The sequence below is a fragment of the Sapajus apella genome, unplaced genomic scaffold (genome assembly GCF_009761245.1).
Source record: "Sapajus apella isolate SASKATOON/1434 unplaced genomic scaffold, GSC_monkey_1.0 scaffold54, whole genome shotgun sequence".
Classification (NCBI taxonomy): domain Eukaryota; kingdom Metazoa; phylum Chordata; class Mammalia; order Primates; family Cebidae; genus Sapajus; species Sapajus apella.
In genome coordinates, this window is record NW_022436994.1 from 5,240,995 (window position 1) to 5,259,565 (window position 18,571).

An 18,571-nucleotide genomic window follows, 5' to 3' on the forward strand; every position below is an offset into this window, starting at 1 on the left:
CTTTTCTTTCTTTCTTTCTTTCTTTCTTTCTTTCTTTCCTAGACGGAGTCTTGCTCTGTCGCCAGGCTGGAGTGCAGTGGTGCAATCTCGGCTCACTGCAACCTCCGCCTCCTGGGTTCAAATGATTCTTCCGCCCCAGCCTCACGAGTAGCTGGGACTATAGGCATGTGCCACCACACCTGGCTAACTTTTTGTATTTTTAGTAGAGATGGGGTTTCACCATGTTGGCCAGGCTGGTCTCAATCTCTTGACCTCGTGATCCTTCCACCTCTGCCTCCCAAACTGCTGGGATTACAGGCTTGAGCCACGGCCCCCGGCCTTGCTCCCTTTCTTTATCAGAAAGACCCCTGAGCATTCTGAAGTCAAAGTTCTCTGAGATGGCTTTTCTAATGTGCTCAGGGAAAATAAACTGCTTTCATTAAAACTTTGTTTATATTTCCATAAAAGCACTGTCAGCTAATTGGACATGTGTCTGTTGCTCCAGGGAGTTAGTTATTTGAAAGCACAGGGCATATTTTTTCTTCTCATCAATGAGCTGGAAACCTTTCCTGATATAACTGGTGGCCAATAGAAAATAGTCTTTCTCTTAAGTGACCATGAATATAAAATGTGTCCAAATGATGGTGCAAATAGTATTTACCTATTTGCTGGAGCAAGCTGCCTTTCCCTCTAAACCCTGGAAGCCTGCCGGTCTGCTGATTCCTGCCTGGTCTCTTCCTTTATTCCTCCCTGTTGTGAATATCAGTCATTTCTCATAGCATAAGTCTTGTTTACAACTATGGTAAAATACCCATAACAAGAAATCTATCATCCTAACCATTTTTAAGGGGATATTTAAATAGTGTTAATATCTGCCATGCGACCATCACCATCATCTATCCCCAGAACTTTTCCATCGTCTAAAGTGAAACTCATTAAACACTAATTCCCCATTCCTCTCTACCCACCAGCCCTAGGAAACCACTGTTCTTTCTGTCTACGAGTCTGACTTCTCTAGATACCTCATATAGGGGGAATCATCCTGTATTTGTCCTTTTGTGACTGCCTTATTTCACTTAGCACCCTACCTGCAAGTTTCATCCATGTTGTAGAATGTGTCAGAATTTCCTTCATTTTAAGGCTGAATAATATTCCTTTGTCTGTATAGACCACATTTTATTCATCCATCCATCCATCTATCCATCCATCCATCCATGTATCAGTGGACACTTGGCTTGTTCTACCTTTTGGCTATTGTAAATAACAGTGCTAAGAAATGTGTACAAGTATTTCTTTAAGACCCTGCTTTCAATTCATTTGGATATATACCCAGAAGTGGAATTACTGGATTATATATTTCGTTTTTTGAGGAACCAGCATATTGTTTTCCACAGTCACTGAACCACTCATTTTAAGGTATTTTTGTTGTTCATTTTGTTTTCTTTTTCTTTTTTTTTTTTTGAGATAGGATCTCTCCCTGTCACCCAGGCTGGGGTACAGGGGTGCGATTATGGCTCACTGCAACCTTCCAGGCTCAAGTGATCCTCCAACCTCAGCCTCCCAAGTAGCTGGAACCACAGGCATGCATCACCATGCCCAGCTAATTTTTGTTTTGCTTTGTTTGTAGAGATGGGGTTTTGTTATTGTTGCCCAGGCTGGTCTCAAACTCCTGGGCTCAAGCCGTCTGCCTTCCTCTGTCTCCCAAAGTGCTGGGATTAGAGGCATAAGCCACCACATCTGACCAAGATAATTTTGATATAGCAACCTAGAAACACCAAGACACCTGTAATTTCAACAAGTACCTGAAGTAATCTACACAATCTTTATAGGTGCTTCATGGTTGGCAAATATAGTCAGGGATGTTCTTGTTAGTCACAATATTCTAAAGATGGAGATGAAAGAGAACTTAGAAATTGACAACTTCAATTCACAGAGGGGTCACCTGAGGCACAGAGATGACACGTGACTTGCTAGAGCTGGCCGAAGGCAGAGCCTGCCGCTGTCCTGGGCCAGCTTTGCTATACCATTTCCACTCCCATAATTCCGGTTGACAGGATTTTAGTGTCTCAGACTGTCATAAAATGTATGCTATCACATCAGGTGCTTTAGCCTAAATAATTATAGACTAAGTTTTAACTATTTAATTGGCAAAACAATGTTTTGTCATGATGGCAGTCCATACAAAGTATTTCTGAAGCAAAGTTAATAGGAGGAAAACATAAACTTGGCTTAAAAATGAACTCAGGAACCTTCTAGGATGTGAAGAGGAGACCTCACCCTCATTTTATGTAAAATCAAAGGAGCGGGGTTTTTAGTTAATAAACAGAGGAAAACACTTTTCTGAATTAAAATAGCAAAAAACCAACTTCATATTGAAAGGATATGAGAAGGTTCCTCGGTGCATTCTCCTTCCTGAACAAAGACATGGATGCCAATAAGGGGTCCTCCGTGACAGTGGAAATTCTTGAAGACTGGAGCTGGAATAACATGGGGTTTTGCCATCAATGGACAGCATCAGAGGACAAAGGCTTTGTATGGTGAGCAGCTTCCTCCTATCTGGTCAGCTGTGACAGATTCAGAAAAGTAGTGAAAGATGTGAGTGAGTGAGTTTGGAATGTTTTCAATTCATCCTCAGTGTTTTAGGAATCTTAGGAGATAAGATGGCAAGGCGTAAATAGATACCACTTTCCCTCTCACATTTATGTGAACTTCAGATTCCTTCTTCCAACTTCAGTTGAGTTTCTGAATATATGCTAGGCACTGTTTTCCACCCATAGAGGACATAGTTTCCAGCCCTGTAGGACCAACAGGGCATACAGATAAAATATGAAAAAATGTATTAGTAGATAGATATGTGCATATTGTGCAATGAAAATGATAAGGAAGGAGTCATTAATTCCCCCAGCAGGCTAGGAGGACTTCACAATGCATGGGATATTAGCATGGGGTCTTTAAGTTTAGGGGGGAAAAGTTGGTGGGGAAAGGCAGGCCAGCTAGGCAAAGGCAAGAAAACCTGTAAAAAGATGTGACACAACTCCTGGCAGCTGCCATGGAAGCAATGGATGGGATGGGATGGTGGCAGGCAGAAGGTTGCCTGGAAAGAGAGAGATGGGGACCATGAGACCATGTTCCCAGAGACCGCTGTGTCCTCCTATTGGGCTAGATATGTGTTGTAAAGGAAATGGGAGCCATTAAAGTATATTTTAGCACATAATTAAATTAACGAATTCATGTTTTAGACCCATCATATAGCAACACTGAGGAAGATGGATTTGAATGAGAATCTATGTTCCTCAGAGTAAGAGAAAGAGGAAGGTGAGGGGAAAGAGAGAGAGAGATGAGGAAGAACAGGAAGAAGAGAAGGGGAAGAAAGAAGAAGAAGGAGAAAGAAAGAGGAAGGAGAAGAAAGAAAGAAGAAAGAGGAGGAGAGGAAGAGGAGGGGGAGGAGGAGGAAGAGCGATAGAAAGAGAAACCCCACTGAAGGGCCATTACAAAATATCAGGCATAAAATATTGAGGGTCTAAATTAGAGGAAAATGAGAGATGGAAATGGAGACAAGAAGATTAAAAAATTAGTGGATATATAGACACATTTTAAAATATCTATATGCAGGGTTCCTGACTACAGGACTGGATCCCTGGACTGGGTATCATGATTTATTTGTGGGTCACCGGCATATAAAAGCCAATTAAAAACACCTTAGTAGGGCGAGTTGCTCACAGATGTTATTTCCCTGTGTTCATTTTCTCTGTATTCAAAACTTCCTGTAATTGATTCAAACTCATCTTAAAACTTTCAGAATTATCACGTCTATAATTTTAGCATTTTGGGAGGCCGAGGCAGGTGGATCACGAGGTCAGGAGTTTGAGACCAGCCTGACCAACATGGTGAAATCCCGTCTTTACAGAAAATACAAAAATTAGCTGGGCATGGTGACGCATGCCTGTAAATCCCAGCTACTCAGGACGCTGAGGCAGGAGAACGGCTTGAACCTGGGAGGCGGAGGTTGCCGTGAGCCGAGATCGCGCCACTGCCCTCCAACCTGGGCTACAGAGTGAGACTCTGTCTCAACAATAACAACAACAACAAACCCACCACCACCACCACCAATAACAAAACACTCAGAAATCTTTATAAATCTTTATTTAATTGTTATTTACAGGGAAGGGTTCAAAGTCCACATACTAACATTTCAGGATCCTTTAAAATCTGATCCTGGCCTGCCTCCTACTTTCCCCCTACCAGCAGTTCTCAAAGAGTTATTTGAGAAAACTTGGGATATCCCATACTCTTTCATCTATCTGTGAGGTCAAATCACAGATAGGAAAAAAGGCCATTAGGAGTGTGTATTTTGTTGAAATATTTGACTAGAGAAGCAGAACCAGTAAGCCACCTATGTTACATGTGTATGTGTATGTATGTATATGTGTATATACACATATGTAATTTTTAAAATGATCTTAGTACAGAGTGGGCTGGCTAAGCAGCCTATACCAGGCTGCCTTGTTTCTGAAGCGGAGGCCAGAAGCTCACTGGCAGACTGGCAGGCAGGAAGATCACCGGCCGGCTGGAACCACAGTGCTGAGCTGGACAGACAGAAGCCTGTGTCTGCTTTTGTTGCCACTGATCTTACTGACAAGGGTGTGTGGTGAAAACTGGGGGATCCTTCCTCAGGGAGCAACACACATCTGGCCCAAGAGTCAGAGAAACTGGGAAGGCTCCCGAGGAGGGGCCTTTGTTCCCAGCATTTGACAAACAGCTGGGGAAAGTGTGCGCAAGATGAAAAATGGCCATTGCCTCTCTCCCACCTTCTAACTCTCTGAGAAAATCTCCCTTATAGCCCACTCTTACCAAAAACATGCTAGAATGGAAGTTCTGGGGAATGGGGTTCAACCTGTGTGGTGCATCACAAAACAACCACAAATAAATAGGTCCATCAATTTTCAACAGAACACAGTTTCCGATAGCACATGGCAAATAATTTTGCAAAAACTATCGCTTGTCAATTTTTGGTATAGAATCAAGGAAACAGTATCTGTAATTATCCAAAAACACCTATTAAAATGCTCCTCTCCTTACTAGTTGTCTGTGTGAAGCTTGACTTCCTTCATATTCTTCAACCCTAAACACCTATTGCCACAGATTTGGAATGCAGAAGCAGCTCTGAGAATCCAGCTCTCTTCTGTTAAGTCAGACATTAAAGAGATTTGCAGAAATGTACAATTACACTCTTCTTATTGACTCTTTTTTTTTTTTTTTTTGGGAAATATAGTTATTTTTCTTTAAAAAGTAGTTATTTGTGTTAATATAAAATTATTTTATTATTGTGATTTCAAACTAAATTAATCCAGATTCTGAAAATTCTCAATTTTAATTTCTAATTCAGTAAATATTGGTAATGTAACCCATATGATCAAAAGTCTTTGGGAATCTTAATGAGTTTTAATGGTGTTAAGAATTCCTAAAACCAAAATGTTTTGCGATTTTTCCACATGATGGAGGAAGTCATCAGTTTAAGTCTCTCAAGTGGAGCCAGGAATGTTCTCCTCAGTCTTCCCCTCACAGAACTCTTGATATTCTTCAGGACTTAGCTGAAGTTATTGACCCCAGGAAGTGGTCTGTTCTCCCCTGAAGCAGGAACCTTCATTCCACTCTTAGAGTTTCTTAGGTAATATTTTCTTCTCCTTGGTCCTTGCCTCACCTATGGGATTTATCTCTGCAACCAGAAAACATCACATGCCCGTGGGGAACACACCTCCCTCCCTCCTACCCTCCCTGCATCCCTTCCTCCTTACCTCCCTGCCTCCCTGACTCCTGCCTTCCTTTTTTTCTCTTTTCTTTCACTCTTTTTTTTTTGAGACAGAGTCTCATTTTGTCACCCGGACTGGAGTGCAGTGGCACCTCCAGGTTCAAGTGATTCTCCTCTCTGAGCCCCCCAAGTGGCTGGTATTACAGGCACATGCCACCTTGCCCAGCTAATTTTTGTAGTTAGTAGAGATGGGGTAGAGATGGAGTTTCACCATGTTGTCCAAGCTGGTCTGGAACTCCTGACCTCAGGTGATCGGCCTCCCTTGGCCTCCCAATCTTTTCTTTCTCTAGCTCTCCTCTCCCTCCCTCCCTATTTACTTATTTATTTTAAATCAAGCTCTGCTGTGTGTCTCAGACTTCATGGGATTCACATGCCTCACTCAGACTTTAGGAGACACACACGAGAGCTTGATTTTTAAAAAAGAAAGAAAGATGGTGCCTCCTCATAATCTGGGTTGATGTATTGAATTTCCAGATAAGCAGTCCCAGGACTGTTCACTTATTCTGAAAGGGAACATGCACAGTGGATAAAATGTTCTTTTGAAAAAATTTTGCACTTCCATCTGACTTGGGGCCCCAAAATTGGAATTAGTGATATTTTCAAAGAAATAGCTTCTCTCTTTTGTTATATTTCAAATGAGTGGTACATGACTAAACATATTTCATAGTTATTTGCAATCAGAATATCAAAGACCTGATGCTGGTGGGAGGCAGATCTCTGCTAGATGCCTCAACCCACCATGAGCTAGTGTGTAGCCTTGGACATGATGTCTGGATTCCAGTTTCCTCATCTGTAACATGTAAGAAATAATACCTACCTTGTGGTGTGGCTGGAACGACTTGATGAAACATTGCTTGGACCAGGCACACAGGTGGCGCTGAATGCATGTTTGCTGTCTTGCATCCTTCTCTTCTGTCTACTCCCAGCCCTCTTACCTAAATCAAGGTTTCTATGTGAATTCAACATTTCTTGTAATTTTGTTTATATCATCACCTGACAATTTTTTTAAAAGACATAAAATTATTTAAGAATCCTGAGAATTGAGTCCAAAATAATGATTATACTAGATACAAAAAAATAGCTTTATAAATAGACTTTGGAGCTCCTTTTACATTTTTATTTAATGCTTAACTCTCTTCTCACATCTTATAGGGAGTCTTTCCCAGTTGCCCAGACCTGCACTGCTCTTTTATCCCCGTGAGGATGTAAAATGTGTATAATCTGCACCATCTAATTTAGCTTCTAGTGATGTATGTTCTTATTGTGAATCAAGATTTTTCAGATATGACAGCAGAACACACACACACACACACACACACACACGAGCTAGCACATGATTATAGATGGTTCCAAATTATCTAGTTTGGGAGGGAGAAACGCAGATAGATACCTCTTGCTAGTACCAGCCATAGTGTCAATGCTTGCCCCCATGTGCTGGCTGATGAGCATACACCCCGGCAGACCCACATTGTAAGCAATGAGGTGGGGGAGCAGAAGGGAAGCAGCAAAGAGGAAGGATGCTGAGCAGAGCAATAGGTGAAAGAAAATGATCTGAAGGAGGAAACACAGGGTACACAAAGGGAGTAATTGGGAGTACAGACACAGAAGAAAAAGTATTGGACATTTCTAACTTTCCATCTTAGAAGTTTTAGGTTTCAACGTCTTCTGCCAAGGAGACTGCTTGGAGTCCTGGGTGACCTAACCATCCATCCATCTATTTATCTATCCATCCATCTATCCATCCATCCAACCATCCATCCATGCACCCATCCATCCATGCATCCATCCATCCATGCCTGCATTCTTCCGTCCATCCATCCATCCATCCATCCATCCATCCATCCATCCATCCATCCTTGTTGCAAATATTTGCAAGTACCTAATAGTACCTGACTACATACATTACCCTTGTTCATACGAAGATGCATGAAACATGACTTTCAACAGACTTGAATGGGGAAAATAACACATAAACAATCCTTTCATGACAGTGGGAGCACTGTTATAACATACTGCAGACAAAATATAAGTAAGGCAATATTAGAAGTAACATAAATGTGGGGGTTTATTTGAGAGCTCTGGACTCTAGGTTGGCTCTCAGCCTCCGGTGCTGATGCCCACATGAGTTGTGGTATCTCTGGCTCCTCAGCATTGCCAGAGGCCCTGCCTGGCTGAAGTAAGAGAACATGGTTCACAGTGATGCCTCCCAAGAAGGGGTGCCAAGGTGTGTTTCAGAGGACAATGATTTTTAATATTCATGATTAGTAATACGTACTGATTGCTTCTAATGTGCCAGGTACTTCTGCATGTTCTCTTCTTCAACACCCACCACAACCCTACATCTTTCCAGTGAGAAACAGGAGGCTTTGAGGACATAAATTCCATGCCAGAAATCAGTGAGTGCTGAAGCCTGTGTCCTAAAGCAGCGACTCCAATGTAGGCCAGGCGCATGGCTTCCCAGGTAGGGCCTGGTGCAGCACACAGCCACTGTCCAAGGGAATAGGTTATGGCGTTAATGGAATTTCCATGTGAACTTTGAAGTTGTAGAAAGTTAGAAAATTAGTGAGATAAAAATTAAGTACTAGGGAAAATTTCCACCAAGAAGGCAAATGCTCTTGTCCCACAGCCAGATGCAGGGGTACGTGAGCATCCATCTCAGCACAGTTGGAATTTCCAGGTCCTTGCATGCCCAGAACGGCTGCTCCTCTCCCCACCCCTGCTAAAAGTCCCTCCTCCCGCCTCTCCCTGCCCCCTTCACTGCTGCCTCTCAGGCAGGAAGTGAACAGGAGTAATTCACTCACAGGAGGTGTCTGTGGGGAAAAGAGTGGCCTCTCTGCAGGGCGTGCCAGAAAGAAAGGGGTGCTGTCACTGTGAAGAGGGCTGGGGCTTACTCTCAGGAGCCCCAGACTCCAGGAACTTTGAAGGACAAACCATGAAGAATTGAAAGGAACTAGAATCAAACCACAACCAACATAAACAACGTCACTGCCCTTGCTTAGCTAAACTAACCTTTTAAGCAGAAGATGGTAAAGGTTTAGTAAAGGTCCCAGTGGTTTGGAGAAATATCCCATTCTTTCACCTCCATGGCACCATGGAGTTCACCCCTGCGCTCTAGGAGCCCTCCGCAGGGACAGCCTGGCATCCCGCATGTGGATCTGGCTGTCATGCTGCCTGAAAGAGTAGGCCATGCACCCACGGGCAGGGCATGAGTCCCCAGAACCCAGAGTCCATCTGAGGAGAAGCTTCATTTGGTTCCGCTGGTTTTCAGAGCCAAGAACTAACTTCACTGCACAAATACTCAGAGTAACCCGAAAAGAGCAGCAAACTCTCATGTTTGGGTGGTTGTGAAGCCCTCTGCGTGTAGATCAAAGGAATCTGCACGTGCTCATGTGGGGCATTTACTCAAGACAGCTCCTTGGGAACATGAGAGGAAGGCGCTGGCCTGCTGGGCCTGGCAGCTGCTGTAAGGGGAGCATACTGTGGTCCAATCTCCGCTGTGCATCCCCTTTTCTGGTTCTCCCTCCTTCCCTACCTGCTCCCTCAGCTCCTTGTCTGAGGTCCCCATCATTTTAGGGCCCTGCTCTGGGTCTCTGGGGTGTGTGAACACCATATGGCCATCCCCTTGTCAACCTCGAAGTCTCAGAAAGCCCAATGGTTCTTCCTCCCCTGTGTGTATTTCAGTTGTGTTTAACGCTTACTCAGGAGAGGTCCTTTTATTCTGCTACTGGTAAATTCATTATTAAATAATTCTTGAAGAGATACAGGCCACTGATTTTCTGCAATTTGCATCCCCACACTTTAACTTATGTTGAAAGCTAAGCCTTTTGGTCTTCTAGTTTTAGAAGTATATTAATATTTCTGTGACCTTTCCCCGATGCCAGTTGAGATGTATGCTTTTAAATAGCAAAACCAAGAAAACCAATAACCTAGAATGAATATGTCTGACCCGAGTTTGATGAGCAAATTAGGAAAGATAAGTCTTTTTCCAAAGAAAAAAATAAAGTCAAGGGGACTTCTAAGTTCAAATAAAAGGATGTATCCATATCCATCCAAGATATTCATATATGGATATATACACACAAAATATTAGAATATGAAGATGTTGATATCTAAAACATGAATGTATGGATATATGCATATTTCAGTATTTTGTAGACATGCATTCAGATACATTTTTTGATATGGTGTAGCACTTCACACTTTAAATCCCATATTATATCTTACATAATTTGCTTGCATTTTAAAAAGATTACACATTTAGTTAGTATTGGGATGGCAAAATGAAAGATAAGAGAAGCTGTCTGCTCAGCATGCGGGGCGACTGCCTTGACATAGCTCAGCAGCAAGCACACAGCACCTTCTCTGTCTTCCTGCTGAATGCTACTCTGTTGTTTCCATCAACGTTGGTCCAAGTGTGTTAGGGCCAAACTTGCCAATAAAACCTGGAGTTTATTTTGCAGCCATGAGCCTGCTTCCTGGGGGAGTCCCAATGGTTGAGGAAGGTGGAGTTGCAGTGGTTTCTCCCACCCCTATCCACATTGCTGGGTACCTCACGCACTGGCCTTAGCAGAGGCCACTCCACCATGATGCATGCCAAGGAAGCAACCGGAAGGCCAAGGCTTTCCTTAGAAACCAGTCCAGGTGCTCCCAGCAGCATCTGACATGACTGTTGTGGTTGTAGTTTATTTAGGTGAGCTTTAGATTGTGGACAAGGAGTCTACAGTTGCTCACATGGTCTTAGAATCATCCCAGGATTTTCTTCTAGGGTTTTTATGGTGTTAGGTCTTATGTTTAAATCTTTAATCCATCTGGAGTTATTTTTAGTGTAAGGTGTCAGGAAGGGGTCCAGTTTCTGCTTTCTGCAAATGGCCAGCCAGTTTTCTCAACACCATTTATTAAACAGGGAATCCTTTTCCCATTGCTTGCTTTTATCAGGTTTGTCAAAGATCAGATGGTTGTAGATGTGCGGCATTGCCTCCAAGGCCTCTGTTCTGTTCCATTGGTCTATATCTGTTTTGGTACCAGTACCATGCTGTTTTGATTACTGTAGGCTTGTAGTATAGTTTTAAGTCAGGTAGTGTGATGCCTCCAGCTTTGTTCTTTTCGCTTAGGATTGAAAACCTAGGCAAAACCATTCAGGACATAGGCATAGGCAAGCACTTCATGACTAAAACACCAAAAGCATTGGCAACAAAAGCCAAAATAGACAAATAGGATCTAATTAAACTCCAGAGCTTCTGTACAACAAAAGAAACAATCATTAGAGTGAACTGGCAACCAACGGAATGGGAAAAATTTTTGCAATCCACCCATCTGACAAAGTGCTAATATCCAGAATCTACAAAGAACTAAAACAGATTTACAAGAAAAAAACAAACAACCCCATTCAAAAGTGGGTGATGGATAGGAACAGACACTTTTCAAAAGAAGACATATATGAGGCCAACAAACATATGAAAAAATGCTCATCGTCACTGGTCATTAGAGAAATGCAAATCAAAACCACATTGAGATACCATCTCATGCCAGTTAGAATGGCGATCATTAAAAAATCTGGAGATGACAGATGCTGGAAAGGATGTGGAGAAATAGGAACACTTTTACACTGCTGGGAGTGTAAACTAGTTCAACCATTGTGGAAGACAGTGTGGCAATTCCTCAAGGACCTAGAAGTAGAAATCCCATTTGACCCAGCAATCCCATTATTGGGTATATATCCAAAGAACTATAAATTGTTGTATTATAAAAACACATGCACACGTATATTCATTGCAGCACTGTTTACAATAGCAAAGACCTGGAACCAACTGAAATGCCCATTGATGATAGATTGGACTAGGAAAATGTGGCACATATATACCATGGAATACTATGCAGCCATAAAAAACAATGAGTTCTTTGAAGGGACATAGATGAATCTGTAAACCATCATTCTCAGCAAACTGATACAAAAACAGAAAATCAAACACCACGTGTTCTCGCTCATAGGTGGGTGTTGAACAATGAGAACACATGGACACAGGGAGGGGAGCATCACACATTAGGGTCTGTTGGTGGGGACTAGGGGAGGGACAGTGGGGGCTAAGGAGGTTGGAGAGGGATAACATTTGGAGAGATGCCAGATATAGGTGATGGGGGGAATGGAGGCAGCAAACCACATTGCCATATATGTAGCTATGGAACAATCCTGCATGATCTGCACATGTACCCCAGAACCTAAAGTGCAATTATATATACATATATATATATATATATTTATATGTATATGTGTGTGTGTGTGTGTGTGTGTAAATCATCCCAGGAAAGGACCCATTCAACATCTACCTAAAAACACTATAACTTTTTAGTAAACTTCTCATGGAAGACCTTGGTTGTATTTATCTTCTTAGATAACCGAGTATGAACAGCATAGTACAAAGCCATTAAATGTTAGGAAATATTTACTCAGTATACGGATTTGCATTTGGGAGTCATTCTTTTTAGCAGGAATTGGACAATGGTCAGTGTTCTGATACCACCCTCTACCCTCAGCTATCAAACATCAGTTCTCCTTGATGTCTGCTTTGCCCAGCACAGTTCTCACCCAGACCACAGCCCTGCCTTGAGCTCAGCAATCGTGGGTTGGAACTGTGCTTAGCACTGCGGGGTAGCCATCCCAGGGCTGTGCCCAGGCCCTGACCATCGGCCCCTCCAGAGCAGACAGCATTGATCCTGTGACACTGACATTCCAGTGCAGATACCCCAACCTTCTGCAATGTGCACCCTACAACCTCAGGGCACCACGCCCTCAGTGCCTCTTCCCCACCCCTCCTCTGCCCAGACACCTCTTCCTGCCTGTCCTTACCCGGCTTGCTGTCTCACTTTATCTTTTATCTTGTGGCTTGCCCACGGAACACACAGTAAAAACGGTCTGCCAGCACTGGAAACATAGATTTACACTGAATACTTCTTAGGGCTTTGTTTCCAAAGTGTGCACGTAAGAAAGTAAATCTGTTTCCATTTACAGTTTACAAACTAGAACCAGTGGGGTTTGCCCTGGAAACCCAGTCTGGGTAACCAGCCAAGTCTGGGCCGGCACAGAAGAAACCAGCGCTCTTCCTGTGCACCTGTAATCAGCAGGTAAGATAAACAGGGCTCAAACAGCTCTTCAATGTCAATTTCACCACTCCATGAGGAATCTACCTTTATAGAGGGTGAAATGGGAACTGCTTTGACAACAGTAATTGTGAATATATTCAAACCAACCATAATGAAAAAAAAAATACAACTGCATCAAATAAAACCACATTATTGTTTCTGAATGCCATTTGGATAGAATGCATAAGGATGTATTACAACCCAAAGTCAAAACAAACAATCACTGAAAACCATCTCACCCAGCCCAGAGTATCAGAGTATCTGCATTTTATATACAGGTTTACAAAAAATGTCCTGGGCACCTACTAGATACCCACATCCTGATTAGCAGCTGCTCCCCCAAATTCAATGTAATTCAAGAATTCTCAATTTCAGAAAAAGCATTAATTTGGGTAAACCAAGTATTTTTATAGTAAAGATGTATATCTACTTAGAACGGAATGATCCCTTAAGTATATTTATTTGTGTTTAGAGAAGTACATTTATCTTACAATAAGACATATATTTTTAATGCAGTATCTTTTTTTAAGAGAAATATCACACAATTTACTAGGGTCAATTTTGTGCTTGTCTGAGTTGAGGAGATCAAGCATGTTGATACCCTCTGCAGCCTGCGTAGCACGTGCGTTGCTTAGTGACTTGTTATTCATTGCTCCATTTGCTTGCTGACTTGGATATTGTGTGTGGAGCCCAGAGGCTTCTGAACCACAGGCATCTCTCACATCATGGTGTCCTTGGGTATTTGTTGCACCAGAAGAGTGTAGATATTTTATCTCAGTTCATGAAATTCTCAGGCCACCATTATAACTTAGTTTGTAATTACAATCATAGCATTATTTATATGTTTGTATTAGGTGACTGTTAACTCACTTTTGGAAGTTGTCACCCCAGGCTGTGATTCAGCTGGCTTGGAGAGTGTGGGAAGCAGGACTTGGATCCTGTTCAGGCTGAGTCTGAAACCCAGGCTTGAAGCCTGAATGCCTCCTTGCTTCCCCAGGATTATGGGAGACTGGTGATGAAAAATACTGTTGAAGTAGACATTTTAATATATAAATCCTGAAAATCTATTTTTTGGAGAAATACACCTGTTTGTTATTTAATTATAGCCCTTTCATTTGCATTTTCCTTCTTAGTTTTTTGTTTAGCAATACATGGATCATAATGCAAAATGTTGTGCTTCCCAGACATAAAAATAATCCAGTCTACACTGGGCTAAAAGTAGAAATATATTAAATTCGTAATATTCTCACTTATTAGAAAATAATTCTGGGTTGGTAAGTTATTTCTACTGCTGGATAATTGCCTTCTCTAACCACAAAGGCAATTTGGACAGTTATTAGGTGAGGGGTCTAATTTTTTTCCTTCCTAAAATCAATGCTCCATTTTGTGCATGGAACACTCATGGGAAACAAATTAAACATTAAGGCACGTAGGTTTTACATTTTCTGTGGCCACTTTAAGTCCTAACAGTATTAGGAAATACCTTATACCCTTGAGGAAATACAGGAGGTACACAGATTTCATTAAAATATAACTAATGCAGGAGGAAGCAGGCACACAGACAATCAGAGTCATCAGTGGTTCTCAGGCTGGAACCTGGGTCAGAATGACTCCATCAGTGGCTTAATCAAATGTCAGTTTTGAATGTGGAACCCTGGCTCAAGTGTTTAAGCTATAAGTTAATATATTTATTCACTTCAGCTTTGAGCTCCCTGGCAGGCAGGGGAAAGTGGAAGCACTTTACCTTATGTAATTTCACTCCTGTATGGTTTTAGAGATGACTGAGGTGGGTGACTTACATGATTCTCATAGTCCAAAACCAGTTTTTTCAGGAGGGACAATCGGTTTTCTGGTATTAAATTCTTAAAAGGAATTTTTTGATAGTTTCTTATGTAGGGACCTTTGAAGAGAAAGGATATTGACTTTTTTATAACTTCTCTAGTTTTCCAGTTTTTAAGAATATACACCTACTGTAGTAACAGCATAAAAGGGAAATCACCTGTAATCCCAGAACTATTACCCTTTTGTTTACATCACTCTACATTATTCTATGTATACATATATTTAAAATTTAAGTAATTAAATACACACTGTTGTAATACCTGCTTTTGCATTTGCCAGTATTCCATATATACCTATCTTTCCATGATAATCAATATGAAGTGTTATTACTTTTTTAATGCATATATGTATTATATTTCAGTATATTAATGTACAACAATTTATCACATTTTCTCTTTTATATTTTTATTTTTTTCCTTGAGATGGAGTTTCACCCTTGTTGCCTAGGCTGGAGTGTAGTGACGCAATCTCAGCTCACTGCAACTTCTGCCTCCCACGTTCAAGTGATTCTTCTACTTCAGCCTCCTGAGTAGGTGGGATTACAGGTGCCTGCCGCCCCATCTGGCTAACTTTTGTATTTTTAGTAGAGATAGGGTTTCACTATGTTGGCCAAGTTGGTCTCGAACTCCTGACCTCAGGTGATCCACCCACCTTGGCCTCCCAAAGTGCTGGGATTACAGGCATGAGCCATCACACAGGGCCTATCACATTTTCTTTTGATGCGCATGTTGTATTGAACTCCTATGCAGCTCAGCAGGGAAGACACTAGGTTCAAGAAGCTGAAGAAGAGAGCCAAAGACAGCAAATGAAACATGAGATTTTATTAGGGGCATACATACAGGGGAGACAGTCCAGTGGCGGTAGGCTGGGTAACAGGACTGCCTTAATTACAGAAATGGTGGTGGGAGCCTGGACAACATAACCCTGTGGCAGCAGGTTGGGCAGGAAAACTGCAACTGCTGCAAACAGCATGCAGTTTATATAGCATTTCACTTAACAGCTTCCTTAAAATGAACTCCACCTGTCAATCTTCATTAACCCAAAACTCAGGGCCTCAATCTCTTGTTCCGCCATGTTCCACGAGATGGGACAGAGGCATCTGCCATAAGGGTCATTCTAAGGATATGCTTAAGTGATGGCTATCAGGTGTGTTTACCCTATAGCCAGTGGGTTGTTCTCATTTTCTCTCAGTTAAATAAAATGCTGCACCTTTAATTCTTTATGCAAATATATTTGCTCACTATGTAATTATTTGCTTTGAAAAAATCCTAAAAGTGAAATGAGCAGAGAGAGAGATCCAAGATGGCTGATCACTAGCAGCTCGGGATTGTAGCTCCCACTGAAAGAACAGAGAATGAGAGGACGCCACACTTTCAGATCAATTTTTGTTGCTCACCCACCAGGTGATTCCCAGCAGAGGAGCCCCACGTGTCGCCAGCGCGACTCTTGAGGCCGGTGAGGCGGTTTTGCCGCTGCCTTGGAGCGGCGGTTCTTGGTGCCGTCAGAAAAGCACCATCAATCTTAAAGCCGCTGTTTTGGCCGGCGCAGTGTGTTGCTCAGATTCTAGTGCCGGCAATCAACAAGTTGGACGTCCATTCAGAAACCCAACTATAAAGACGGTAATTATAAAGACCACAGATGGATAAATTTATAACGAAGGGAAGAAACCAGCCTAAAAAGGCTGCGAATACCCAAAATCAGAATGCCTCTCCCTCTACAGGGGATCACAGTTCCTCATCAGCAATGGAACGAGGCCTGATGGAGAAAGACTGTGTTCCATAAGCAGAAGCAGGCTTTAAAAAGTGGATGATAAGAAACTTCTGGGAGTTAAAAGAACTTGTTCTAACCCAATGCAAAGAAACTAAAAACTTTGAGAAAAGGTTTGACGAAATGTTAACAATAACACACAACTTAGAGAGGAATATAAGTGAATTAATGGAGCTGAAAAATACAACACGAGAACTTCACAAACTATGCACAAGTTTTAACAGCCGAATTGATCAAGCAGAAGGGATATCAGAGGTCGAAGACCAACTTCATAAAATAAAAAAAAAAAGACAAGATTAGAGAAAAAAGGATAAAAAAGAACGAGCAAAGTCTCCAAGAAATATGGGACTATGTGAAAAGACCTAATCTACGTTTGATAGGTGTACCTGAATGTGACAAGGAGAATCAACCCAAGCTGGAAAATATGCTTCAGGATATTATTCAGGAAAACTTTCCCAACCTAGCAAGGCACGACAATATTCAACTCCAGGTAATACAGAGAACACCACAAAGATATTCCTCAAGAAGACCAACCTCAAGGCACATAATCGCCAGATTCACCAGGGTTGAAATGAAAGAGAAAATACTGAGGGCAGCCAGAGAGAAAGGTCAGGTTACCCATAAAGGGAAGCCCATCAGACTCAAAGCAGATCTCTCAGCAGAAACCCTACAAGCCAGAAGAGAGTGGGGGCCAATATTCAACATCCTTAAAGAAAATAACTTTCAACCTAGAATTTTACATCCAGCCAAACTAAGCATCATAAGCAAAGGAAAAATAAAATCTTTCGTGAACAAGGAAGCACTCAGAGATTTCATCACCACCCGGCCTGCTTTACAAGAGCTTCTGAAAGAACCACTACAAATAGAAAGGAACAACCAGTATCAGCCTTTCTAAAAAATGCCAAAAAATAAAGAACATCAACATAATTAAGAAATGGCATCAACTAATGGGCAAAACAGCCAGCTAACATTAAATGACAGTATAAAACTCACATATATTGTTATTAATTCTAAATTTAAATAGACTAAATCCCCCAATCCAAAGACACAGACAGGCAAAAAAAAGCCAAGATCCATTGGTATGCTACATCCAGATCCATCTCTCATGCAAGGATACACAAAGACTCAAAACAAAGGGATGGAGAAAAATTTACCAACCAAATGGAGAGCAAAAATAAATAAATAGAAAGCAGAAGCAGGAGTTGCAATTTTTGCTGATAAAATAGACTTCAAAGCAACAAAGATCAAAAGAAGCAAAGAAGGATATTACATAAAGATAAAAGGATCAATGTAACAAGAAGAGCTAAAGATCCTAAATATATACGCACCCAATACAGAAATACTCAGATATATAAGACTTACAAAGAGATTTGGACTCCCACACAATAACAGTGGGAGACTTCAACGTCAATATTAGACAGATCAATGAGACAGAAAGTTAACATCGATATCCAGGACTTGAACTCAGATCCGGAACAAGTAGACTTAATTACCATTCATAGAACTCTCCACTTTAAATACACAAAATATACACTCTTATCAGTACTACATCACACGTATTTACAGGTTTAAATGAAATATTGGTTGGCTGCTTAATTATTTTCTTCCCTCATTTTTTTTTGTATGTCTCTATTATTAAACACAATTACAGGCATATCCATTTTTAGGCTGCATTCTAGCCCCGGCAATAAAGCAACACCCCTGTTCTCTCTCCCTCTTCCTCTTTCTTCCTTTCCTTTATTCTTTTTTTTGTCTTTCTTTTTTTTTATTCTTTTTCTTTCTTTCTCTCTTAAAAAAAAAAAGAAAAAGAAATGACCAAGTTGAAATATATGCCAGTTGTGAAAGCTCTTAAAACATTTTGCCAAGTATCCTCTAGGTAGGCGTTACCCAGGTAAACTCCTACTGGAGGTAAACAGACATCTATTTCTGCTCATCAGCACCGATTTGTGGGTGAAAAGTGAAAAACTACTGTTATTTCCCTAATATTGCTGAGGTGTAAAAATTTTATTGGCCATTCATATTTCTTATTTTTTGTTA